The 25,008-nt window shown below is 37.0% G+C and overlaps 1 long non-coding RNA gene across 1 annotated transcript; it reads left to right on the forward strand.

Moving 5' to 3' along the window:
- The first annotated feature begins 5,044 nt into the window (after positions 1 to 5,044).
- Positions 5,045 to 20,434, forward strand: LOC108516600 (uncharacterized). Its single transcript, XR_001881879.1, has 5 exons — positions 5,045 to 5,068; positions 5,950 to 5,985; positions 17,754 to 17,824; positions 18,016 to 18,160; positions 18,424 to 20,434. It is a non-coding gene; the product is annotated as an uncharacterized LOC108516600 (long non-coding RNA).
- The last annotated feature ends 4,574 nt before the right edge of the window (positions 20,435 to 25,008 follow it).

The following is a 25,008-nucleotide window of genomic DNA, read 5'->3' on the forward strand; positions in this document are numbered from 1 at the left end:
CCCACCCCACCCCCACCCCAGGGGTTATTTGCTGATTTAGTGGGCAAGCTAATGGCTGAGCTTAGTCCTGACAGACAGCTTCTGTTGGGAGGAGAGGAAGCTAAAGTAGCAATTTTAGTGGTCATGTTAAACTAGAATAATACTTTGGAAACTTGAGGCTGATACTACCTAAGGGTCATTTGTTGAATCTGGGGCTCTGTGGAATGTGAGAGAGTTGGGATTAGCCTTCTAAAAAAGCAGAATGAAATCTCTGGCGATTTTACATAGTTTAGGAAGCCAGCCTTACAGGAGAGGAGGACAGCCTGGATCTCACTGCCAATTTTCTTCTCAAAATATTTGCCAGATTTTGAAGCCATATTGGTAAGAAGTTGGAAAGCTGACTGGAAATCTGATATTCAGAGGTTAATCTTCTGCAGAATTTAGAGAATGATGAGATAGATACTTGCTAATTTCTTTTTCTAAAACAAAGGAGGTATATGGTAGAACAACAGTGCTGACTTGGGAGTAGATACATCCAAACTAAATCTCTAAGCCAATCTGGAGATAGTTTATCCTTGGATTTAATTGATAGAATCAGCAACTCAAATTATTGCCTAACAAAGAAAAAGAGAAATCCTCTGGTGGAATATAACATCATACAGAGTCTTTGATTTTTTTTTTTATACACAGTGTTTGTCCTGTGATCAAATATCTATAATAATCAGATAATTACAAAAATGTGATTACCAGTGGGAAAAAAATAAACAATAAATAAAAAAATAAACAAAAAAATTTACAACAGTAAAGACACAGGTAATAGAGATGTTATAGTTAGCAGTCAATGACTTTGAAATAAACGTTTAAATATATTTAAGAAATATGTTTGAAATTTATTAAAGAAAATGGAGAAAAGTTGTACAAAATAAATGAGAGTATAAAATATCATTAGATGTTTATTGATGGAATGAATCAAATTGATAATCCGCAAATAAAAAAATCTAAAATTATCAAGTAAATAGATGAGTTTATTTACTTGTTTATTAGTAGATTGTGAAATTGCCTCTGTAAACTTTACAAACTGAGGGAGGAAGGAAGGGAGATAAATGAAAATAAGCTAAGCACACTCACCATTAATTGTTAGGTCAGCTTGCTCTTGGACCCACTTCCTCATAGTTGTTTTCCTACTATCCCAGAAGCATGAAAACCTTGTTTACAAGGTTATAGATCATCTTAACTGCCCTATAGACAACAACTTGAACATTGTGAAATGTAAAGTTTTCCATTTCAGATATTCTTTCAGGTCCTGCATACCAGTGAAACTATTGAAATAAGCTGGTCTGAAGGATTCCATGAGAAGCCGACTCACCAAAGAATGCAGTTTCCACATGCTGAAGATTTTATCCTCTTTACCCTGATCGATCAATGACCCCAATTTTCCAGCCCCTCACCCTACACAATCCCCTTAAAAATCCGAGCCCAGATCTTCTCAGGGACATGGAGTTGAGGGTCTCCTCACATTTCCTGCTTAGGTGCCCTTGGATACTTACACTCTTTCTTTGCTGTAAACTCTGCTGCCTCAGTGTATTGGTTACTACACAGCAGATGTAGGAAACTGTTGGTCCTGTAACAACTGGGTGCATGAGAAGACAAGATTAGTAAAGTGGAAAAGTGAAAAATAAAGAACATAACTGAATAGAAGCACAGAGAGTAAAAAGCACGGAAACCACAGAGCGGAGTTAAAGCATCAGACATTACATTATTCTAGTATTAGAATAATGTAACATACATCTTACTGATGTGCCAGGAAAAAAAGAGAGAATAAATCATAAATAATATTGAGGAGTTTACATCCAAGAATTTCTCCAAACCTTTGAAAGATATCAACCTTTATATCCAAAGCTCAGGAAACCCAGAGTATTTAAAAAAGATAACCACACCTGGATATAAAGTGATAAATCAATGAAAACCAAAGACAGAGAAAAATCTTAAAAACAGTATGAAGACAAGCTGTATTTCTATTAAAACTAAAATTATTAATTTCTCAAGAGAAACATTGAAAACCAGAAGATAATATAATGACATTGCTAGGTGTTGAAAGAAAATAATTACCAAATTATAATGTAATATACTGTCAAGCTATCTTTCAAAACTGCAGGTGAAATAAAGCATTTTCAGACAAACAAAAATGAAGAGAGTTTATCAGCATTCAGCTTGAACTAAAGAAAATAAATGAAGGGATTTTTTTAGGCAAAAAAAAAAAAAAAGTTCAAAACACAGAAGAGCAGAAGAGAATAAAGAGCAAAATGAGAGTAAATTCCTGTAATTCCAGCACTTTGGAAGGCTGAGGCAGGTAGATCACCTGAGGTTAGGAGTTCGAGATCAGCCTGGCCAACATGGTGAAACCCCACCTCTACTAAAAATACAAAAATTAGTTGGGCATGGTGGCACACACCTGTAGTCCCAGCTATTTGGGAGGCTGAGACAGAAGAATCACTTGAACCTGGGAGGCAGAGGTTGCAGTGAGCAGAGATCATGCCACTGCACTCCTGCCTGGGTGACAGAGCAAGACTCCATCTCAAAAAAAAAAAAAAAAAGAGTAAATATGTTGGTTGATATAAATGAATATTAACTATAAAATATTACTGATATGCCTAAATTATATGTAGAATTTAAATGGCTGACAACTATAATGCAAGAGGTCACAGTTTGGGAAAATAAGACTTACAGCTTCTAAGTTTTTAGCTGTATGAAGAAATTGGCAGCTTTCTTTGCCATTATCTCTGTGATTCTTCTAAATATCCATTATTGTTTTCTCACTGTCTGCCCAATGCCTTTTAGGTGATACTCGATGACTCTTAACCCCATTCCAATAGATGAACTTGCTTTCTATTAATAAAGACTATTTTGCTGCTTCCACTTTTATAGCTACAATTAAATTATAGACTATGTATAGTTTGAATATGTCCCCAAAAAGCATGCATTGGAAATTTAATCCCTAATGCAACAGTGTTAAGAGGTAGGGCCTAATGAGAATCAATTATGTCATGAGGCCAGAATGAATGGATTAAGGCCATTATTGCAAGAGTGGGTTTGTTATAAAAAAGGGGAGTTCAGCCTCTTTTGGCTTTCTCTCTTCCCTCTCTTTGCCCTTGTACCATGAGATGATACAGCGAGAAAGTGTTTGCAAAATCCCAACACCTTTTTATTGAACTTCCCAGCTTCCAGAACTGTGAAGCAATACATTTTTTCATTATAAATTACTCAGCCTGTAGTCTTCTGTTATAGTTGCAAAAAACAGACTGAGATAGATTATTACCAAAAAAAAAATCTGTTTTTCTTTAGAAATGGCATATGGTACACAGGCATTATTTATACTGCAGTAACTTATGATGTGCCATTGCATTGTAAACTCTTAGCAGGTTCTTTTTCTTTATTCTGTATTAAAGCCAGACACTTCCTCAATTGGTATTGGCTTTCTTGATGTAGTTTCTAGACTTTTCACTTTTTGTTTGTTTTCTCATCTGTGTATTATGAAAATATTGATGGCTGTTGATACAGTCTTTCACATCTTCTCAAGGTTTAGCTGAAGTATACTACTTCATATCCTCTGAAACTTGAAAGTGGTTAATCTATAACCCTGTACAGATGGTATCAACTAACATTTAGATTGTTTTGATCCCAAAGCAAAGATCTCAGAATGGAATGGCTCTTTTGATCATGGTTCATTTAATTTGTGGATGTTCAAAAGCAATATGGTTATTTTTTCAGATAACTGAAAAATGTTGTCCTTGCATACTGAAAAAAAATCATGGTTAGAAAACACTTTACAGAACTTACACTACAGCTACAGGGAGATCAATGCACTATTTTCTAACATATTTTCTTCTGCTTTTGGTTTTTCACTCTTTCTTCTTGTCTTTTAGTACCAATGAAACAGAAAACTGGATTTAGTCTTGATTTTTTAATATAATTATTCCAATTATCCATTTTACTTCATTAAGTGTCACAGATAAAGATTTAGTATAATTTTGATCAGAAAAATAGTATTTAAAAAAACCAGAGTGTTTGAATAACTTAGTTTAAAAGTGCTTGTGTTTGCCTAAATATTCCAAATGAAGATCTTGTCTGTCTCAAATAAGCCTGACCATAAATAAAATAATGTTAAAAAATAAATATCAAACATATAAAAGGAGAAATAAAAGCAAGTCACATATCCAAAACAAATATTTCAAAAATACATATCTAGCCAGAGGAAATTGTTCTAGGAAAATTATTTTATGAATTTAATTTTAATAATTTTAATATCCTTAATGTCCTTCCAGTAATGAGAAACCTATTTTCCATATGGTTTCTAATTTTTTTTATATTCAATTACATTCTTGGAGGAAAGCTTCATTTGTTGTCATTTGTGGAATAATGCAGTCTCATCGTGGTGGCAGTTCAGAGTTCTGTGATTTCGACCTGACTCATTATGACACAGTTGTCTTAAAGAGTATTAAACACGATATCCCTCAATTCACTTCTCATTTATGTCTGCGCTTGGCTTAGCAATAGGCTCAGATCTGAGTATGCGATGTGAGTGCGGGTTGAGATTCAGGAAGGCTTAGATATGGAAGGGGAGTGAGACAAGGACAGAGGTGGGTAAATAAATGAGGTGGCCTCAAGGTGAGACGTGGATTAGACATGAAATCATTGACGCATTTCAAAAGTGGAAAGGCAGGAGAAAATAAAATTCAATTTGCTTCATTTTAAAAATTGTAGCTGTAGAATTGTATTATCCAAAAGGCATTAAAAATTCTAAATATTTTACTGTGGTTTTATTCTGTTTTCTGTAAAAGATGGTCTGTCCTCTCAAAACCAACAATTTAGTAAGCATAGTATCATGACAAATAATTCTGAAAATGACAATCAAGTAATCAAGTTCTGTAAGTTTATGACCTATAAACAAATGAGAATGAGAAGTAAAATATACTCCTTGTTTTCCCTTGCTCTTACAATGTAATCTGAATTTCAGGAGTAACTTCTGAATGTATTTATAGCAGACAGATGGTTCTGTTGCCTACTATTACTTTGAAAAGAATAGAAGAAGGTATAGATAGGTGACTGGAGAAGGAAAACACTTTACTAAGCAGACATTAATAGAATGCAGATTTTTAAAGCAGATTTTAAATGCAGTTTTGAAAATGTTTACATAAAACTGTGCAAAAGAATTTCTCTAGTTTTTTCCTGTATTATTTAATGGTTGAAGCCTGTAGACTTTTAATTTAATTTAAAATTTTTTTTTTCTTTTTCTTTTTTTTCCTGAGACGGAGTCTGTCCTCTGTCCGCCCAGGTGGAGGTGCAAGTGGCCCGGATCTTCAAGGCTCACTGCAAGCTCCGCCTCCCGGCTTCATTCTCCTGCCTCAGCCTCCTGAGTAGCCGGAACTACAGGCGCCTGCCACCTCGCTCGGCTAATTTTTTGTATTTTTAGTAGAGACGGGGTTTCACCGTGTTAGCCAGGATGATCTCAATCTCCTGACCTCCTGATCCACCCGCCTCGGCCTCCCAAAGTGCTGGGATTACAGGCGTGAGCCACTGCGCCCGGCTGTAGACTTTTGTTTTGTTTTGTTTTAACGGTAAAAATACACCACTTCAAAACTTGCAGTGACAATTCCAACTGGATTAGCCAAACCATATGGAATAACGTGTTTTGTTTTCTTTGGTTTGTGTTTTTAAAAAAACCGTGCAGTTTATTTTGAAGAAAATATGGTTATCATTAATGTTGTTTTTTATTTTCTTTCAATCTCCTATCTGATTCAAGTAATGAATTTTAAGTTTCTGTTTAGTAAGTTTATTGCAAATGTGCCAAAATTTGACATCTGCAATTCTTAGTATATGCTATGTTAAGAAAAACAAAGTGTTATTTTAATTAGGTATGATTTCAGCTTCATAAACAAAATCATGAAGTATTGTTTTCCTTTTGCTTCCCAGGAATAGATGTTCATCCAGATTATAGATCTCAAATAGGTAAGCATATTAGAACTGACATTCACTTGGGAAACTTCTATAAATTGTAAATCCTTCCTTTCTCTCTTCAACACTCTTTCCAAGTTTCTTCCAGGTGTTTTGCTATACCTTATGTTAAGCACAATTGCCAGCCATTGCAGTATGTTCTGCAGATACAAGGTCCGTGGACTACTACACCTACCTTCAAAGACTTTTAGTTTCTTTCAATTCTGATAAGAAAATAAATGACATGATACAGTGGGATAAGTGCTATGATGGGTAAAATGAACTTTATGAAGACAGCCTCCCAAACAAATTTATGCGATAAGGCAACTTATCAAAGGAAGTGAAAGCTAAGTTGAGGGTTGAAAGATGACTATAACTAGTTATAAAAGGGGATTTTATGTGTGAGGGTGTATGTATTTAGGAGTGTGGTTTGAATTTGAAGATTGTTGTAAAGAACATTTTAAGCAAATGTGTATTCTAAGAATATGCAAAAGTATGAAGGAAAGAGTCAGGATATATTGAATACATTATTGTAGTTTCAAAAAATGGTACATGATTAATGAAGTGAGAGAAGATATTTAGGAGATTGAGGCTGATTATAAAGAGCTGGAGGAAGGAGTTCACCCTTTATCCTGAGAAGATAAAGTGAAAACTTTAAATAACAGACATCATATTTGTGGTTTTGAAAAAATTATTGATAACAGAGAAGCAAGAGGCTGGAGGCAATTAGACAGTAATGTAGTATCTTAGTCAATTTGTGCTGTGATAACAAAATGCCTGAAAGTTAGTAGTTTATAAAGAGTAGAAAATTATTTTCTCACCATGTTGGAGTCTGCAAAGTTCAAGATCAAGGTGCCAACAAATTCAGTCTGGTGAGAGCTCCTCTCTGCTTCCAAGGTGCCTTGTTGCTGTGTCCTCACATGGTGGAAGGTGGAAGAGCAAGCTAGCTGAACACTGTGTAAAGTCTCTTTCTTTTATAAGATCTTTAATCTCATTCCTGAGGAAGGAGCCCTCAAGGCCTAATCAACTCTTACAGTCCCCACTTCTTAATACTTTCACATTGGCAACATCTGAATTTTGGAGAAGGCACATTCAAACCATAGCATGTGGTAATCCAGGTGATAAATTATGGTAAAAAAAAAAATCATGAGAGTGTTAATGAAGAAAAGATTATGGAAACAAAATATTGAGCTCATATTTGTCTCATCTGGATGTGTGGAACATTTTAATAAGGTATTTTAGATATATTTTTACTCTGTCTACCACCCAGAAAATTTTCCTGAACAGTTTATAACATGAAGTATCTTGCTTCATGTAATACTTATAATTAATGTATTTTAATAAATTATTTCAATAAAAATATTCATATGTTTTTCTTTAAGGAAACACCTCTCATGATTCCTTAACCCTTTCCAAGTACTTCCCATGTTCTATTCCCTTCAAAGGCAGATTTCTCAAAATTTACACTACCTTAATTGTCTGACTTTTATTTACTTGTTAATCTACTCTTGGATTCTGCTCCCAATACTTCTCTTGCCCATAATTGCCCATAATGACATCTACATTGGAATAGTTAGTGGATGTACTTCTGCCATCATTTGATCACTGTTATGGAAACATTTCCTTCTCTTGAAACTATGACCTTGTTTTTTTACCTATCTCTTTTGCTTCTCTGTCTCAATCTCTTGTCCTAGATGCTCCTCTTCTTACTAACCTCCAGCTACTGAAGTTCTTCAGGGCATGCATATGTCTTCCTTCTTCTAATTTGTCTCCTAATCTAATTAATTTTATAATTCCAAAAAATATCAGTGTGGCAATACATGAACAGATTATAGCTATTCTAGTTAAATTTTCTTATTTGAATTGTAAATTCTTGTGTTCAAAAACTTATTTGATATATCCATTTGATTGGTTATAAAGATCCCAAGAGTTTACAGAGGCACTAATCCTACTTATGAGGGCCCCTTCCCTATGATTTACTCACCTTCAAAATGTCCCACCTCTTAATATTATCACATTGGGGATTGGATTTCAATATATGAATTTTAGAAGGACACAAACATTCGGATTATAGCAAGAAACAATAGTATTGTACTAAGCAGGTAACAGCTTGTATATACCTCAGTTTATGACTTAATATAGATGTAGTAGTCCTTCAGAAATTTGTCTTTGGATAAGAAGTTAAATCATATGTTTTGGGTGACTATTGCTAAAAATAAATTCCAAGTACTTTCTAAATTAGGAGGGATAATTCTTTTTTGAATTATATACTCCATTAAAACACTTTAGAGCTGCAAAAATAAAAGAAATTGATAACAATGAGTTTTTTTTTAGATCACCCAGGCATAAATAAAGGATACTCAGCTATAAAATGACTAAACAAGGACTTGATGATTTTCATAATTGATATATGCTACTTGTATTTTCATTGCTTCATACGCTACTTGTAATTTCAGGAATGCTGTGTTCTAAGAGAATAAATTTTGCTTTAAAAGATATGAGAATATGACTGGGTGCAGTGGCTCATGCCTGTAATCTCAGCACTTTGGGAAGCCTAGGTAGGAGGATAATTTGAGCCCAGGAAATCAAGACTAGACTGGGCAACATGGTGAAACTCTGTCTGTGCAAAAATACTTGGTGACATGTGCCTTTAGTGCCAGCCACTCAGGAGGCTGAGATGGGAGAATCACTTGAACCCTGGGAGGTTGAAGTTGCAGTGAGCTGAGATTGTGCCACAGTACTCCAGTCTGGGTGACAGAGTGAGACTCTGTCCCAGCCCCAAAAAAGAAAAAAAAGATAAGAGAGTAAGAAATTAAAATAAAAGCTTTTATGACTTACATTACCTTCCCTGGATCAAGGAAAACTGTTTAAAAAAGCAGGGTAGGCAGATACAAGGGACGTTAGGTGAAGAGGCTATTGCTGCATAGAGGGGAACATATCTACGGTGACAGATGAGGTGGCAGCTACATTTCACCTCTCGAGAGAATATCTGAACTATTATCAACCCACTTGATACCTAAGAACTGTTTTACCTAACCATATGTGTTAAAATAGTATCACACTATTAAGGTCCCCTGTTGCTCATCCAAACCTCACTATCCCCATGAAGGACTCTCCTAATTACTCCTCCATATTATCATGCACCGCCTCTGATGACATTAACACAGAAGTCCTCAACATGTTACAGATTGTTGTGCACTGCAGTAGCTGTTTTATGTGAGAGATCTAGGTCTTGGTAAGTTATGTGCATTCTTATCACCACGTACTCTTGCCCAGAATGACTGGTCCGAAGAGTGGACACGTAACTGGTGGAAGATCAATTGCTCTCCCTTTTTTGGCATTGACATATAAAACAATGTTTTCATCTAGGATTTGTGGACTGAGATTATCAGTAGCCATGTTCCACACCCTAGGAACATACAGCGACAAAACAAAACAAAACAAAACAAAACAAAAATCTAACTAGAAAGAGATAGAGTCCCCAGTCCCCAGTCCCAATTCCTAAATTCCTGGTGTGCAGCTCTTCCTTGACACCTGTCAGCTATTTGAGTGTATTTACTTGTATATAAACTAATAATTTTGTTGTTTTGCTCCATTTGTTATGGGTTGATTTTCTGTTGTTTGCCAGCTAATGGATCCTAATAATACATTAAAACGTAATGTGTCATATCCAATTAGATGATGTGAGAATATAACATTTAAATTATTTTCTTTATCTCCTATATGTCATGACTCATAAAATTGAGAGAAATAACATACCACAATAAATTTGGAATAAGTCTGAATTCTGTGTCCAAGCACTTTGGTGTACTCTGTGCATATATGTGACAATAATCTATTATTATGCTTAAGAATAGGTATTAATTGCAGTATTTGAAGAGTAAAACTCTACAAGTTGATGAATTATCAGTAACTTGTATTTGTAGTTGGATCTGCACTAGGAGATCAGTTTCATAATGGGGCTATCATTCTGCGAAATGCAATAACAGTTAATTAACAACACATTATTAAGAGCCAAATAATCCTTAACAAAACAAAAAAATCTGGTGTGAATTTAAAGCCCTATATCCATGTGAAGGGAAAATACAGTTCTGGAGTTCTCAGAAGTGTGTTCAATCTGGGATTGATGATAGTTTCTCACTTCACCAGTATAAAGAATGAGCAGGAAGATTTGAAGTAGGAAGCGACGTATGTGTACATGAAGTGGGCTGGTACAGTCAGGGGCTAATCATGGTTGGCTAACATGGAGAGACTTTGAAGGAGAACTGACTAAAATACAACTTGTAAGCTCTTAGGCATTTTCCTGTGACTAATAACCACTACCAGATGTGTCCAGATGACAACAGCTTGAAAAGATTCTGAGACCATTTTTTTCCCCCTCTAAATGTGTTGTTTACAGCCTTATTGTCTACGAATGATTATTACAAATGGAGAGAAATTGGATGGAGTCACAATTGGAAACACTACAATTCTGATTCAGGAGAAATATTTGAAAGGCCTTTCAAAAATTTTTAAATAAATCTATTTCAGTCATTCATTAAATGTAATCCATATGAAACGTTAGGAGCCATGGGGATACAAGGATGAGAAGAAAATGTGGCATTTTATCTGAAGTCTGAAATTTTGTAGGAAAGATGACATAATACAGCTTCATGTTTGCTGAACAAACTAATTCTGGAGAGAGACAAGATTAGCTAAAATACGTGACAAAAGAGAGAGGTTTCACCAAAGCACTCTGTGAGATCAGAAGAGAATGAGATGCTTTTCTGGGCACATCCACATCCACATGGGTACCTGGGATGATGTGGGACTCGAGAGGAGTCTTCAATATAAAGAGGAAAGAAACATCGGAAATATTATGCCAAGCTCGCTGGGAAATGGGGAGTAATACAATTTATGTCAGCATGTACAGTATTTGTCAACTCTTAGAATGTCTGAATAGAAGTGTAGACTTTCTTCTATAGTTAAGTGAAAGTGTTCAAAGTCACTGAGCAATGGAGTGACGCTATCAGAGCAGGTTTTAGAAATAAAAATGAATTGAATTTTTAAAATGAAATAAGAGCAAGAGACACTCTAAGTAGGAAGTCCAATTGGGAAATTTGCCATAGTCTAGAAAGCAAATCATAAGGATCCAAAGGATAGTAATGGGAGCAAAGGCCAGATTCAGGGAAAACTGAAAAATAAAACAAATGCAGCAAACAGCAGGACAGGACTAGAAGGCAGGCTCTTCACTAAGACACTCTTAAAGTCTTCATGTGTATGCCCATGTGTTCCTGATACCACTGGACTTTTCATCCTTGTCTTGTGCCAGTTTTCAAGGGAATTCTTCCAGCTTTTTCCCATTCAGTTTGATATTGGCTGTGAGTTTTTCATAGATAGCTGTTATACTTTTAAAATATGTTCCTTTAATGCCTAGTTTGTTGAGGGTGTTTTAACATGAAGGAATGTTGGATTTTATTGAAAGCCTTTTCTGCATCTATTGAAATAATTATGTGGTTTTTGTTTTAATTTTGTCTATGTGACAAATCACATTTAATGATCTGCATATGTTGAAGCAACCTAGTATCCCAGGAGGAAAGCCTACTTGATCATGATGCATTAGCTTTTGATGTGATGCTGGATTCGGTTTGCTAGTATTTTGTTGAAGATTTATGCATCAATATTCATCAAGGATATTGATCTGAATTTTTTTTTTTCATCGTTGTGTATCAGGATGATGCTGGCCTCAGAGAATGAGCTGGTGAAGAATTAATCCTCCTCAATTTTTGGTGTAGTTTCAGTAGGAATGGTACTAGTTATTTATTCTTTTACTTCTGGTAGACTTTGGCCATGAATCTGTCTGGTCCTGGGCTTTTTTGGTTTGTAGACTTTTTATTACTGATTCAACTTTAGAACTCATTATTGGTCTGTTCAGGGATTCAATTTCTTCCTGATTTAGCTTTGGAAAGTTGTGTGTGTCCAGGAATTGATCCATTTCTTCTAGATTTTCTAGTATGTCTGCATAGAGGTGTTCAAAGTAGTCTCTGATACTTTTTTTTTTGTTTCTGTGGGGTCAGTGGTAATGTTCCCCTTTTTATCTCTAATTGTGTTATTTGGATCTTCTCTCTTTTTTATTAGTCTAGCTAACAGTCTGCATATCTGATTTTTTTTAAAGAACCAATTGCTGCATTCATTGATGTTTTGTATGGTTTTTCACATCATCTCACTTTCTTTCACTTCCGCTGTAATTTCGATTAGTTCTTGTCTTCTGCTAGCTTTGGGGTTGGTTTATTCTTGCTTCTACAGTTCTTCTAGTTGTGATGTTAGGTTGTTAACTTGGAATCTGTCCAACTTTTTGATGGGGGCATTTAGTGCTGTAAATTACACTGTTAGTACTGCCTTACCTGTGTCCCAGAGATTCTGGGGTATTGTATCTTTGCTCTCATTAGTTTCAAATAATTTCTTGATTTCTGCCTTAATTTCATTGTTCATCAAAAAATCGTTCCAGAGCAGGTTAGTTTCCATATGATTGTATGGTTTTGAGTGATTTTCTTTGTGTTGATTTCTATTTTTATTGTGCTGTGGTCCAAGAACATGGTTGGTATGAGTTTGGTTCTTTTGCATTTGCAAAAGATTGTTTTATGTCCCGTTGTGTGTTCAGTTCAGGTACTGAATGTTTGTTAATTTTGCTTCTATTATGTGTCTAATACTGTCAGTGGGGTGTTGAAATCTCTCATTATTATTGTGTGGGAATCTAAGTCTCTTCATAAATCTCTAAGAATTTGCTTTATTAATCTGGGTGCTATGTTGGGTGTGTATATATTCAGGAGAGTTAGATATTCTTTTTGAATTGAATCCTTTACCATTATTGGTGCAATGGTCATTGTGGCTTCAGACCGTGAATTTTAGATCAGTATAACTAAGCTCAAACACATCTTTACTAATCAAAATAGGAACCATTATAATCAACACATTTTTGCCAATGAGAAATAAGTTTGTTTATTCCTGTAGTGTAAAAATCTGTGCTTTGGGATTTGACAAAGTCTTGGAAAGCATTTTCTGCATCTTGCTTGTTGTGAAAGCATTTTCCCCGCAAAAAGTTGTTGGGATGCTTGAAGACATGGTAGTTGGTTGGTGAAAGGGAAGGTCAATATGGCAGATGAAGCAAATTTCATAGCCCAGTTTGTTCAACTTTCGAAGTGTTGGTTGGAAAACATGCAGTCGGATGTTGTCATGGAGAAGAATAGGCTCCTTTCTGTTGACCAATGCTGGCTGCAGGCAATAGAGTTTTCAGTGCATCTCATCAATTTACTGAGCTTACTTCTCATATAATGGTTTCAGTGGGATTCAGAAAGCTGTAGTAGATCAGACTGGCAGCAGACCACCAAACAGTGACCATGACCTCATTTTGGTGCAAGCTTGGCTTTGGGAAGTTCTTTGGATCTTCTTACTGGTCCAACCACTGAGCTGGTCATTGCCGGTTGTCGTGTAAAATCCACTTTTTGTCACACGTCACAATCCAATTGAGAAATGGCTCGTTGCTGTGCAGAATAAGAGAAGATGACATTTCAAAATGACAAGTTCTTTTATTTTTGTTCAGCTCATGAGGCATCAATAACTGGGTACTTATGGAGCTTTTTCACCTTTCCAATTTGCTTCAAATGCTGAACGATCATAGAATGGTTGATATTGAGTTCTTCGGTAACTTCTTGTGTAGCGTGAGAGGATCAGCTTTGATGATCACTCTCAATTTACCATATCCTTTGAAAAACTTCTTGAACCACCACTGAACTGTACATTTGTTAGCAGTTCCTGGGTCAAATATGGTGTTGATGTTGTAAGTTGTCTCCATTGCTTTATGACCCATGAACTTGAATAAAAAAATCGCTCAAATTTTCTTTTAGTCTAACATCATTTCATAGCCTAAAATAAACATAAAATAAACAGCAAGTAATAAGTCATTAGCAAAAAACCACAAGGTGAGAAATGCCCATTAAAATGATGTTTAACATAACCACATTTATTTAGAAATATATCCTAATATCAAACAGCAATTTCCAACAATGCAAAAACTGCAATTACTTTTGCACTCACACAGTATAATGCTCTTCTTTATCTTTTAAAAATCTTTGTTGGTTTAAAGCCCATTTTATCTAAAATTAGGATATCAGTCCTTGCTTTTCTGTTTTCCATTTGCTTGGTAGATTTTTCTCCATCCCTTTATTTTGAGACTATGGGTGTCGCTGCATATAAGATTGGTCTCTTGGTGATATCATACCATTGGGTTTTGCTTCTTTATCCAGCATGCCACTGTGTCTTTTAATTGGGGGCATTTAGCCTGTTTACATACAAGGTTAATATTGATATGTGCAGATTTGATCCCATCATTGTATTGTTATTAGGTTGACTGGTTTGTGTGATTGCTTTATGGTGTCATTGGTCTGTGTACTTATGTGTGTGTTTTTTAGTGACTGGTAATCATCCTTTCTTTTCATATTTAGGGCACTTTTCAGGACCTCTTGTAAATCAGGTTTGGTGAGCATTTGCTTTTGCTCAGCATTTGCTTGTCTGTAAGGATCTTATTTCTCCTTCACTTACGAAGCTCAGTTTGGCAGGATACAAAATTCCTGGTTGGAAATTATTTTCTTTAAGAATGCTAATATAAGCTCTGAATCTCTTTCTGGCTTGTAGTGTTTCTCCTGAAAGGCCAGCTGTTAGCCCGATGGGCTTCCCTTTATAAGTGACCTGCCCCTTCTCTCTAGCTTTCTTTAACATTTTGTTCTCTCATTTTGACTTTGTAAAATCTCATTATTGTGTCTTGGAGATGGTTCTCCCAGGGGTTCTCTGCATTTTCTGAATTTGAATATTGGTCTGTCTAGCAAGGATGGGGAAGTTTTCATAGATGATATCCTGAAAAATATTTTCCAAGTTGCCTGCTTTCTCCCCATCTCTTTCAGGAATGCCAATGAGTTACAGGTTTAGTCTCTTTATATAATCCCATATTTCTCAGAGGTTTTGTTTATTCTTTTTTATCCTTTTTTCTTCATTTTTTTGTCTGAGCTATTGCAGAGAGTCAGTCTTCAAGCTCTGAGATTCTTTCCTCAGCTTGGTCTATTCTGCTGTTAATACTTGCAATTTCATTATGTAATTCTTTTACTTTGTTTTATAGCTGTCACTCTCAAATCAGTTTGTTTCTTAATGGCTTGTTTTTTTTTTTTTTTTTTTTTTTTTTTTTTTTTTTTTTTTTTTTTTTTTTTTTTTTTTGCTTCCTTGGCTTTCTGTGATCTCATGAATGTTGATCAACTTTGTTTTTATCCTTATTCTGAATTCTATTTCTGTCATTTCAGCCATTTCAGCTTTAGAACCACCCTTGCTGGGGAACTAGTGTGGTCATTTGGAGAAAAGAAGTTACTCTGGCTTTTTGAGTTGTGAGAGTTTTTGCACTACTTTTTTCTCATCTGTGTGAGCTGGTGTTCCTTTAACTGTGGCATAAATTCAGTACAGTCAGTAAACTTCTTTTCTAGATGGTTTCAGAAGGCCGAGACTTTGTGCAGGCTGTTTATTTGCAGATGAATTATTGTCTTTGGTTTCACAGGGGGTATATTATAAAGTATTTTTGGTGTTGATATTTTGGACTATGATCCAGGAGATGGCACTTAAGCATAATGGCCAGTCAGTAGACTCTTGCACAGTCATATGACTTCTCTGTATTTCCTCATGATTTCAGTCATGTTCCCTCTCAATGCTCCTGAAGTGTGGGCTCATCTCTCACTTGAGTGCTGGCTTCAGATCTCAGCTTGGTACTCCCAGGTTACACACCACAGGTCTGGGGTGATCTCAGGCTTTCTGTTCCCTCCCCAACTTGGAAGCAGCAGGAGAAGGGACCCTAGAAGTAGTTGTGACATAGGGTCTTTCACTTGTCTCTTGGGGGTCCACCACAGAGAGATATGGAGCCACTATCAATCAGTGTGATTGGTCCAGGATAGGGCATCTCTGCTAGGCCCAAACTGGGAGAGCCTTGCCTGGTGACTAGTGGCAGTGGGGTGGTGTAGCGGAGAGACCAGGGAAAGACAAGCTTCCTCTCCTCGTTAGGATGGCTGTATCTTGCTGAATGTGTGTGTAAAGCACTCAGGGTCTTTGCTTCTTCCCTGGTCTGAGGGTAAGGGCAGTACCGCTGCAGTGGAAGTTGTAGTGGGGCTTCAGTTACCTCTGGGAGCTCCACCTCAGAGAAACAAGGAGTTGCTGCTACTGGGAATATTCAGCCAAGGGATGGGGCAGTTGCTCTACTGACCCAAGTTGTGGGTTCTGCTTGGTGAAAAGTGGGGGAACGAGGGCTCACAGGGAGAAGAGACTGTTCTCCTCTCCGTATGCTGACTGTAGTGTTCTGGAAGTTCAGGTGAACTCCTCAAAGTCTTTGTTTTTTCTTAGATCAAGGGCAGCAGGGGCAGGACCATTGTTGTGGCAGTAGTAGGGGCGCCGTCACTTGCCTCTGGGAACCTCTTAGGGAAACATCTGTGTGTGGCTCTGCCACTAGCAGTGGGAATGTTCAGCCAGGGATGGAGTAGTTGTTCTTGGTACCAAGCCAGGGACCCTGTCTGGTGAGGGGAGAAGGTGAGGGCTCACAGGGAAGAGAGACTGGACTCCTTTTCAAATAAGCTACCATATACTGGTGGTGCCAGAATAACAATTAGGCTCTTTATTTCTTCTCTCACCCAAGGGTGGTTAGGGCGGTACCATTGCAGCTGCAATGGCAGAGGTGTTGTGGATTCTCTCTGGGAATTCCTTTTCAGAGAGATGCAGAGCTGCTTCTGACTGAAATGTTCAAGGGGGAGCAAGGAAATTGTGCTGGAGTCAGGAGGTCCCACCCAGCAAAGAGAAGCAAGGACAGAAACCCACATAGAAAACAGTCTGTCCACTTTTCTGTGGGATGGCTGCACTGTGCTAGGGAGCCATGCCACTGCCTACTCACCACATAACTCCCCAGAACTCACAGGGTATAGTGGCAAGGGCTGTGAGACAGCAAGAATGGCATCTGGCTTCTCACTCTCAGAGCTCTGTCCCAGGAAAGTGCAGAGCTGCTACTGGCCCAAGATCCTTGGTTGGATGTGGCTGGAGTCCCAGTTTGGTAGGTCTTGCCCCATGAGGAGAAGGAGGAGCCATTTGGGAGCCACATAAAAAATAGCCTGACTGCCTTTCCATGGGATGGCTACACTGCAATGGAGATCCACGCCTCTCCCTAATCACTACTCGAGACTGAAGGCTATGGAGGCGGGGGCTGCAAGACAGCAAAAATGCTGGCCAGACTCTCTTCTGGGAGCTTCATCCCAAGGAAGTACAGAGCTGTTACCTGCTGAGAACCCAGAGGGTTGGTGGCTGGAGACCCAGGCAGGTGGGCCTTAGCCTGTGAGATGCAGTGGAGGTGAGGCTTGCAGTCCATTGCTGCTCGAGACCCTGGATTTAGTTCTTTTCCTGGGGCATGTGAGAGAGCCTGTCCTCCTCCACAGCCAGAGTTGCCATCACTAATTCTGGGATGTCCAGGGAGTCAAGGCTCCAGGGACTCTGCATGTACCTGAGCGGCAGCTCTGCCCACACTCCACATAGCTCTCTGTGTTGGTCTGGGGCCCCTGGTTGGGGGCTCACTGGGCATCTCCTGAGTTCAGGGTTGCAAAGGTCCATGGAAGAATTGTGGGTCCCCAGGGACTCTTACTCATTCATCATTTTCCCATGTTGAGGAAGCCTCCTCTGACTTTGTGATAGTCTTGGGTAGGTGGTCATCCTGTCTTGCTCCTCTCTATTCTCCTTAGGTTGAGTTGTTTCCTTGATGAATCCCAGTTTGTCTACCTAGATGCTCCAGTTGAAGATCTAGTAATTAAAGGTATTCTCTATTCAATGAATATTGTAGTATAAACTATTAATTTCTGCCTCAGTCTTTCAAGACTCTATAAATTAATTATTCTAATGCTGCTCCTATGTTTGGCAAGAAAATTGGTTAGAGAAATGTAGTTAGAGAAATAGTAGAAGAAAATCCATTGATTTTATTTTCCTCTTTATGTTAATTTTTTGAAGGTCTCTTTACACCAGAGCTAAGATCATGAATAAAGGAGCAGCTTTGGGTCTGCAGAGATTATATAGGACTGTATGTTTCTGGCAGGTCATTTGCCATCATTGCAAGGAGTGTACATAGATGTCATCATTGCAAAGGATGTGAGAGGTAATTGCTTTATTGTATTAAGAGAAGCAAACAGATATCCTGGTTCAAATGACTGAAACTCAAGTATTGGCAATATTAATGAACTTCAGGAAAAATTTAATTGAACTCTGTTAGAGCAAAATAAGTTAGTGACTTAATATTTTAATCAAATGTTGTATTGTTCTGCCATACTAAGAAAAAAATTCTGGGGTTTTTTTTGTAATAAAAATGGCCTAATGAACAGTTTCTAAAGTTAACCAAATTAAGTTTAAATTACTTTTCAGGAAAATTTATTCAAAAGTACTTATTAAAATTTCTTCACTCAGCTGGATCCTTAATTTACATACTTGTTTGTAGATTCTGTTTCTCTAAGTATTCTCGGAAAATTCATATAGAATATTTCTTGTAATCTCAAGTTTATTGTTGTTATGGTCAACCACTAATTACTTGAAGAATGTAATATAAAATTTTTTATCTTTTATGAAGTCTCTGAGTTACCTTTTGATACAGGTTGCCTGTGTACTCACCCAAGTCTCATCTTGAATTGTAGCTCTCATAATCCCCACGTGTTGTGGGAAGGACCTGATGCGAGGTAATTAAATTATAGGGGTGAGTTTTCCCGTGTTGTTCTTGTGATAGTGAATAAGTCTCATGAGATCTGATGGTTGTATAAAGGGCAGTTCCCCTGCACATGCTGTCTTGCTTGCTGCCATGTAAATGTGCCTTTGCTCCTCCTTCACCTTCTGTGATGATTGTGAGGCCTCCTTAGTCATGGGGACTGTGAGTCCATTAAACCTCTTTTTCTTTATAAATTACCCAGCCTTGGGTGTTTCTTCATAGCAGTGTAAAAATGGACTAATACAGTAAATTGGTACTGGTAGAGTGGAATACTGCTATTAAGATACCTGAAAATGTGGAAGCGACATTGGAACTGGGTAACAGGCAGAGGTTGGAACAATTTGGAGGGCTCAGAAGAAGACAGGATGTGGGAAAGTTTGGAACTTCCTAGAGACTTGTTGAATGGCTTTCACCATAATGCTGATAGTAATATGGACAATAAAATCCAGGCTAAGGTGATCTCAGATTGAGATGAGGAATTTGTTGGAAACTGGAGTAAAGGTCACTCTTATTATGCAAAGAGATGTGGTGCATTTTGCCCCCACTCTAGAGATCTGTGGAGAGATGATTTAGGGTATCTGGTGGAAGAAATTTCTAAGCAGCAAAGTGTTCAAGAAGTAACAGGGCATAAAAGTTTGGAAAATTTGCAGCTTAACGATGTGGTAGAATAAAAAGTCCATTTCCTGGGGAGAAATTCAAGCCACTGCAGAAATTTGCATAAGTAACGAGGAACCAAAGGGTAATCCCCAAGACAATGGGGAAAATGTCTCCAGGGCATATGAGAGAACTTCACAGTAGCTCCTCCCATCACAGGCTCAGGGACCTGGGAGGAAAAAATAATTTTGTGGGCCTGGTTCAGGACTTCCTTCCTGTGTGCAGCCTAGGGACTTGGTGCCCTGTGTCCCAGATGCTCCAGTCATGGCTAAAAGTGGCCAAGGTACAGCTCAGGTCATTGCTTCAGAAAGTGCAAGTCGCAAAGTCTTGATAGCTTCCACGTGGTATTGGTCCTGTGAGTACACAGAAGTTGAGAATTGAGTTTTGGGAACCTCTGCCTAGTTTTCAGAGGATGTATGGAAACACCTGGAAGTCCAGGCAGAGGTGTGCTACAGGGGTGGAGCCCTCATGGAGAACCTCTGCTAGGGCACTGCAGAAGGCAAATGTAGGGTGGGAGTCTCCACACAGAGTCCCTATTGGGATACTTCCTTGTGGAGCTGTGAGAAGAGAGCCATCATCCTCCAGATCCCAGAATGGTAGATCCAGTGAAAGCTTGAACTGTGCACCTGAAAAAGCCACAGACACACAATGCCAGCCCAGGGAAGCAGCCAGGAGGGAGGCTGAACCCTGCAAAGCCACAGGGGCAGAGCTATCCAAGGCTGTGGGAGCCCACCTCTTGTATCAGCATGACCTGGATGTGAAACATGGAGTCAAAGGAGATAATTCTGGAGTTTTAAGATTTGACTGCCCCACTGGATTTTTGACTTGCATGGGGCCTGCAGCCCCTTCATTTTAGTCAATTTCTCCCATTTGGAATGGCTGTATTTACCCAATACCTGTACTCCTATTGTATCTAGGAAGTAACTAACTTGTTTTTGATTTAACAGGCTCATAGGCAGAAGGAACTTGCCTCGTCTCAGATGAGACTTTGGATATAGACTTTTGAGTAAATGCTGAAATGAGGTAACACTATGGGGGACTCTTGGGAAGGCATGGTTGGTTTTGAAACGTGAGGACATGAGATGTGGGAGGGGCTGGGGATGGAATGATATGGTTTGACTTTGTCCCCACCCAAATCTCATCTTGAATTGTAGCTCCCACAATTCCCATGTATCCTAGGAGAGACCCAATGGGAGGTAATTTAATCATAGAAGTGGGTTTTCCCCTCCTGTTCTCATGGTAGTGAATAAGTCTCATGAGATCTGATGGTTTTATAAAGGGCGGTTCCTCTAAACATGTTCTCTTGCCTGCCACCATGTAAGATGTGCCTTTGCTACTCCTTCACCTTCTGTGATAATTTTGAGGCCTCCCTAGCTATGGATACCGTGAGTCCATTAAACCTCTTTTTCTCTGTAAATTACCCAGTCGTGGGTATTTCTTCATAGTAGTAAAAAAATAGACTAATACACCTTTTATGTTTCAGACTTTTCTTTATTTTGTAACTTTTGTGAGACTACATAAAAGTTAAGAAAATGCATTAGTTAATTGCATTATTGCTAAAAGTGAAAGTCATCTAGCAGTCTTATTCACATATGGCCTAGTTTTCAAGAGTTTTCAGAACCTAGGTTGGCTAGTAAATCACCAGTATTTTCTCATTATATTGTAGAAATTTCATCAATGAGTATTATCAGATGTTGTGTAAGACCTTACAAAGACCCCCCAGAAGTAAAGGCAATAATCCTATTTGTAAAAAAACAAATTGATAACAAAAAACAAAACAAAACAAACTAAAAAGTACTTGAAACTTCAAGAAATGTTTTTCCAATAATTGAAAATAAATAGCTGTTCAGATGAATATAAAAAATAAATCTCAATAAATTAAATTCAGCTGCCATTTTTGAATAAGTAATTGGTATATGTTTGAGTATGTGTGCATATTGTGTAACAATGATACTGGCTGTAAGATAGCTCATATTGGGTTCTTTTTCTGCTACCTATAATAGATTTGTGAGTGTCTTCAACATTTTCCAGTCTGGTTCCTCTTATATTTAGCATTTTCTAGTTGGCTGCTCCTATGTAAAGGTGCAGCTTATGATTATAAAATGGAGTTAATGTAACTAAATGCCATGGCAGAGGATGTTGCACTTCTGCAAAATGGAATAACAGGTACCATATTTTCTCTTCTGAGTAAAACAATTTTTAAAAAACAAAAATACATTTAAAAAACAGAGCTGGGAGCAGTGGCTTACACCTATAATCCCAGCACTTTGGGAGGATGAGGTGGACGGATCACTTGAGGTCAGGGGTTTGAGACCAGCCTGGCTAACATGGCAAAACCCCATCTCTACTAAAAATACAATAATTAGCCGGGTATGGTGGCATGCGACTGAATTCCCAGCTGCTCAGGTGGCTGAGACACAAGAATTGCTTGAACCCGGAAAAAAAATAAAGAACAGTTTTCAAAATGCTGGGCATCAGACAATGAATCACAGTGATTCTTTGGATATAAAAAGAAATGTGAGATGAGCCCTGTGATTGCCCCAAGCTTTCTGTCTTTTCCTAGGCTGTAGTGCAGTAAGGGGAAATCCAGGTGAATCTTGGCAGACAAGATGGAGCTGAGCATTGAAGGAGGCCAAGAAAATATAGTTCATAGTACTAAGAACCAGAGAGGACAGAGCTGTAGAGAGACAGAGAACTCTGGAGATCTGTAGAGGGTTCACCTAAGTACTCAGCAGAATACTGATCAACACATGCATATGAGAAAACTAATAAAGGTCAGAGAAAGAAGCATCTGAAAAATTAGAGAAAACAGTTTCTCACATAAAGCCTTAAATAGCACCTATTCCCACCATCTAGATTTTGAAACTTCACAATTCACTGGAAATTGGGAATAGTTCTAAGAAGAGTCATGCATAAGTTGGAGGGAATAACTAACTCCAGATTATACACAGATCTGACTCTGCTTAATAAATCTTAAAAACAAGACCCCAGTGAATTAAACTGTTTTCATAACCAAACTACATCTTAGAACAAAGTGCAAGAATATTTATAGAAGTACAAAAATATCCAGCACCCAGCAAGGCAAAATTTACAGTGTTTGGCAATCAAAGAATACCAAGCTTGAAAAGAAACAGGAAAATACGGTGCAAAATGAGGAAAAAAAATTACCAACTAAACTTATCCAAATCTGGCACAATTGTTAGAATTAGCAGAAGACATTAAACAGTTACTATAATTATAGTCTATATATTCAAAAAGTTATGTAGAGACATGAGACACAAACACACACTCACAGTTTAGAAACTAACAAATAAAGATCAAATTGAAGTCAAATTAAGTAGATGAAAGGCAATGACACATATTATGGTGGAAATCAGCAAAACAGAAAACAGGAACGTGATACCGAAAATTCATGAAACCAAACGATTGTTTTTTGAGCAAAATCAACAAATTGATTGAAAGCTTAGTAGATTGGCTAGGGAAATAAGAGAGGACACAAATTACCAGTTTCAGGAATGAGAGAGGTAATATCACTAAAGATATTTGAAGGATAATAATGGAATATTTTGAACAATACAATAAATTTGACAATTGTGTGAAATAGACAAGTTTCATTCCTTGAAAGACACAAACTACAAAATCTCACTCAAGAAAACATAGGTAATCAGCATAACCCTTTATTTATTAAATAAAGAGAATTTGTAGTTAGAAACCTTCCCTCAAAGACAATTGCAGGCCTAGATAACTTCACTGGTGAATTCTACCAAACATTTAAGGAAGAAAACAACAAACTTAAAGTTGAAAGACTGAATGCTTTTTTCTAAGATCATGAAGATTCAACATGTCTACTCTTACCACTTCTACTCGATATTGTTCCACTATTCAACATCAACCTGTGACAGAAGAAAAGAAAATTTAAACAGCATCCAGATCACAGAGACAGAGGTAAAATTATCTTTATTTGCAAACAGCATAATTATCTATGTATAAAATACTATATAATCTTACTAGAATTAATCTAATACTAGAATTAAACCTTGAATTTAACAAGGTTACAGAATACAAGATGAAAATACAGAAAGTAAATAATCAGAAATTTAAATAAAAACAATGCCATTTGTAATTCCATCAAAAATATTAAATATTTAGGGAGAACTTGACAAAAGATGTGGAAGACCTATGAACTTAAAATGATAAAGCATTGGTGAGAAAATAAGGAAGACCCTAAGTAAACTAACAGATATGTTTTGTTCCTGGTTTGGAGACTAAATATTATAAAGATTTCAATTAACTCCAAACTGATCTGTAGATTCAGCACATTCCCAATTATTAACCCAGCAGATATTTTTATTTTTTTAAATAGAAATTGCCAAGCTGATGTAAACATTCTATGGAAATGCAAATAACTTAAAATAGCCAAAACAACTTTGAAAAGGATGAGTGAAATTGGGGATTTACTCTTTTGATTTTATGACTTACTTCAAACCTACAGTAATCAAGTCAGTGGTGGTATTTGCACTAAGATACACAAATAGATGAATTAAACAAAAACAAAGATAGAAAGAAGTAACAGAAACAGACTCACAAAATGTGGTCCCTTTTTACAAATATGCAAAGGCAAATCATAGAGAAAAATCATTTTTCAGAAATTGATTGGAAATAATTGGTAACCTATAGAAAATAAAAGACCATTCCTTTAACATGAACACTTTTTGGTTTTACCCATTACACTTAACGTAAAAAAAAAAAAAAAAAAAAAGAATAAAACTTAGAAAATGTATTAGAATAATTTTTGTGACTTTCAGTGAATTATAATATTTCTTTAATGACTCGAAAAACACAACCCATGAAAAGAAAAAAAGAGATAAATTTGACTTCAGTCTTTTGAAAATACTGTTAAGAGAATGAAAGGAAAGTTCACATGCTTGGAGAAAACATTTCACCCTATATATCTGATAAAAAATTTGTATTCAAATTATGTATAAGAAACTCTCAAAACTCTATAATATTAATTTAGAAAATGAATCTAACTAATATTTGGCAAAAGATTTGAACAGATCACTAAAGATGCAGAGGAAAGGGGACTCTAATACACTATTGTTGGAATGTTAATTCTTACACCCTCTATGGGAAACAATATGGAAATTTCTCAAAGTACTAAAAATAAAGTTATCATTGAATCCAGCCATCCCTCTATGGTGTATCTACCCAAAGGAAAATAAATCAATATATTAAAAAGGTACCTACACTTGTATGTTTATTGCAACCCTATCAACAATATCAAATATGTGGAATCAACTGAGGGTCCATCCACAGATGATTGGATAAAGAAAAGGCAATACTTCTACACAATGGAATACTATTTATTCCATAAAAATGAAAGAACGTCTTTCGCAGTAACATGAATGAAACTGAAGATCATTATCTTAAGTGAAACAAGTCAGATGCATAAAGGCAAATATTGCGTGTTCTCCTTCATGTGGGAGCTAAATAATTTGTACACATGGACATGGAGAGTGTAATGATAGAAAATGGACACTTGGAAGGGTGAAGATGGGGGGAAGATGATGAGAAATTAGTTAATGGATACAATGTGT

The sequence above is a fragment of the Rhinopithecus bieti genome, unplaced genomic scaffold (assembly GCF_001698545.2).
Source record: "Rhinopithecus bieti isolate Rb0 unplaced genomic scaffold, ASM169854v2 scaffold_35538, whole genome shotgun sequence".
NCBI classification, from domain to species: domain Eukaryota; kingdom Metazoa; phylum Chordata; class Mammalia; order Primates; family Cercopithecidae; genus Rhinopithecus; species Rhinopithecus bieti.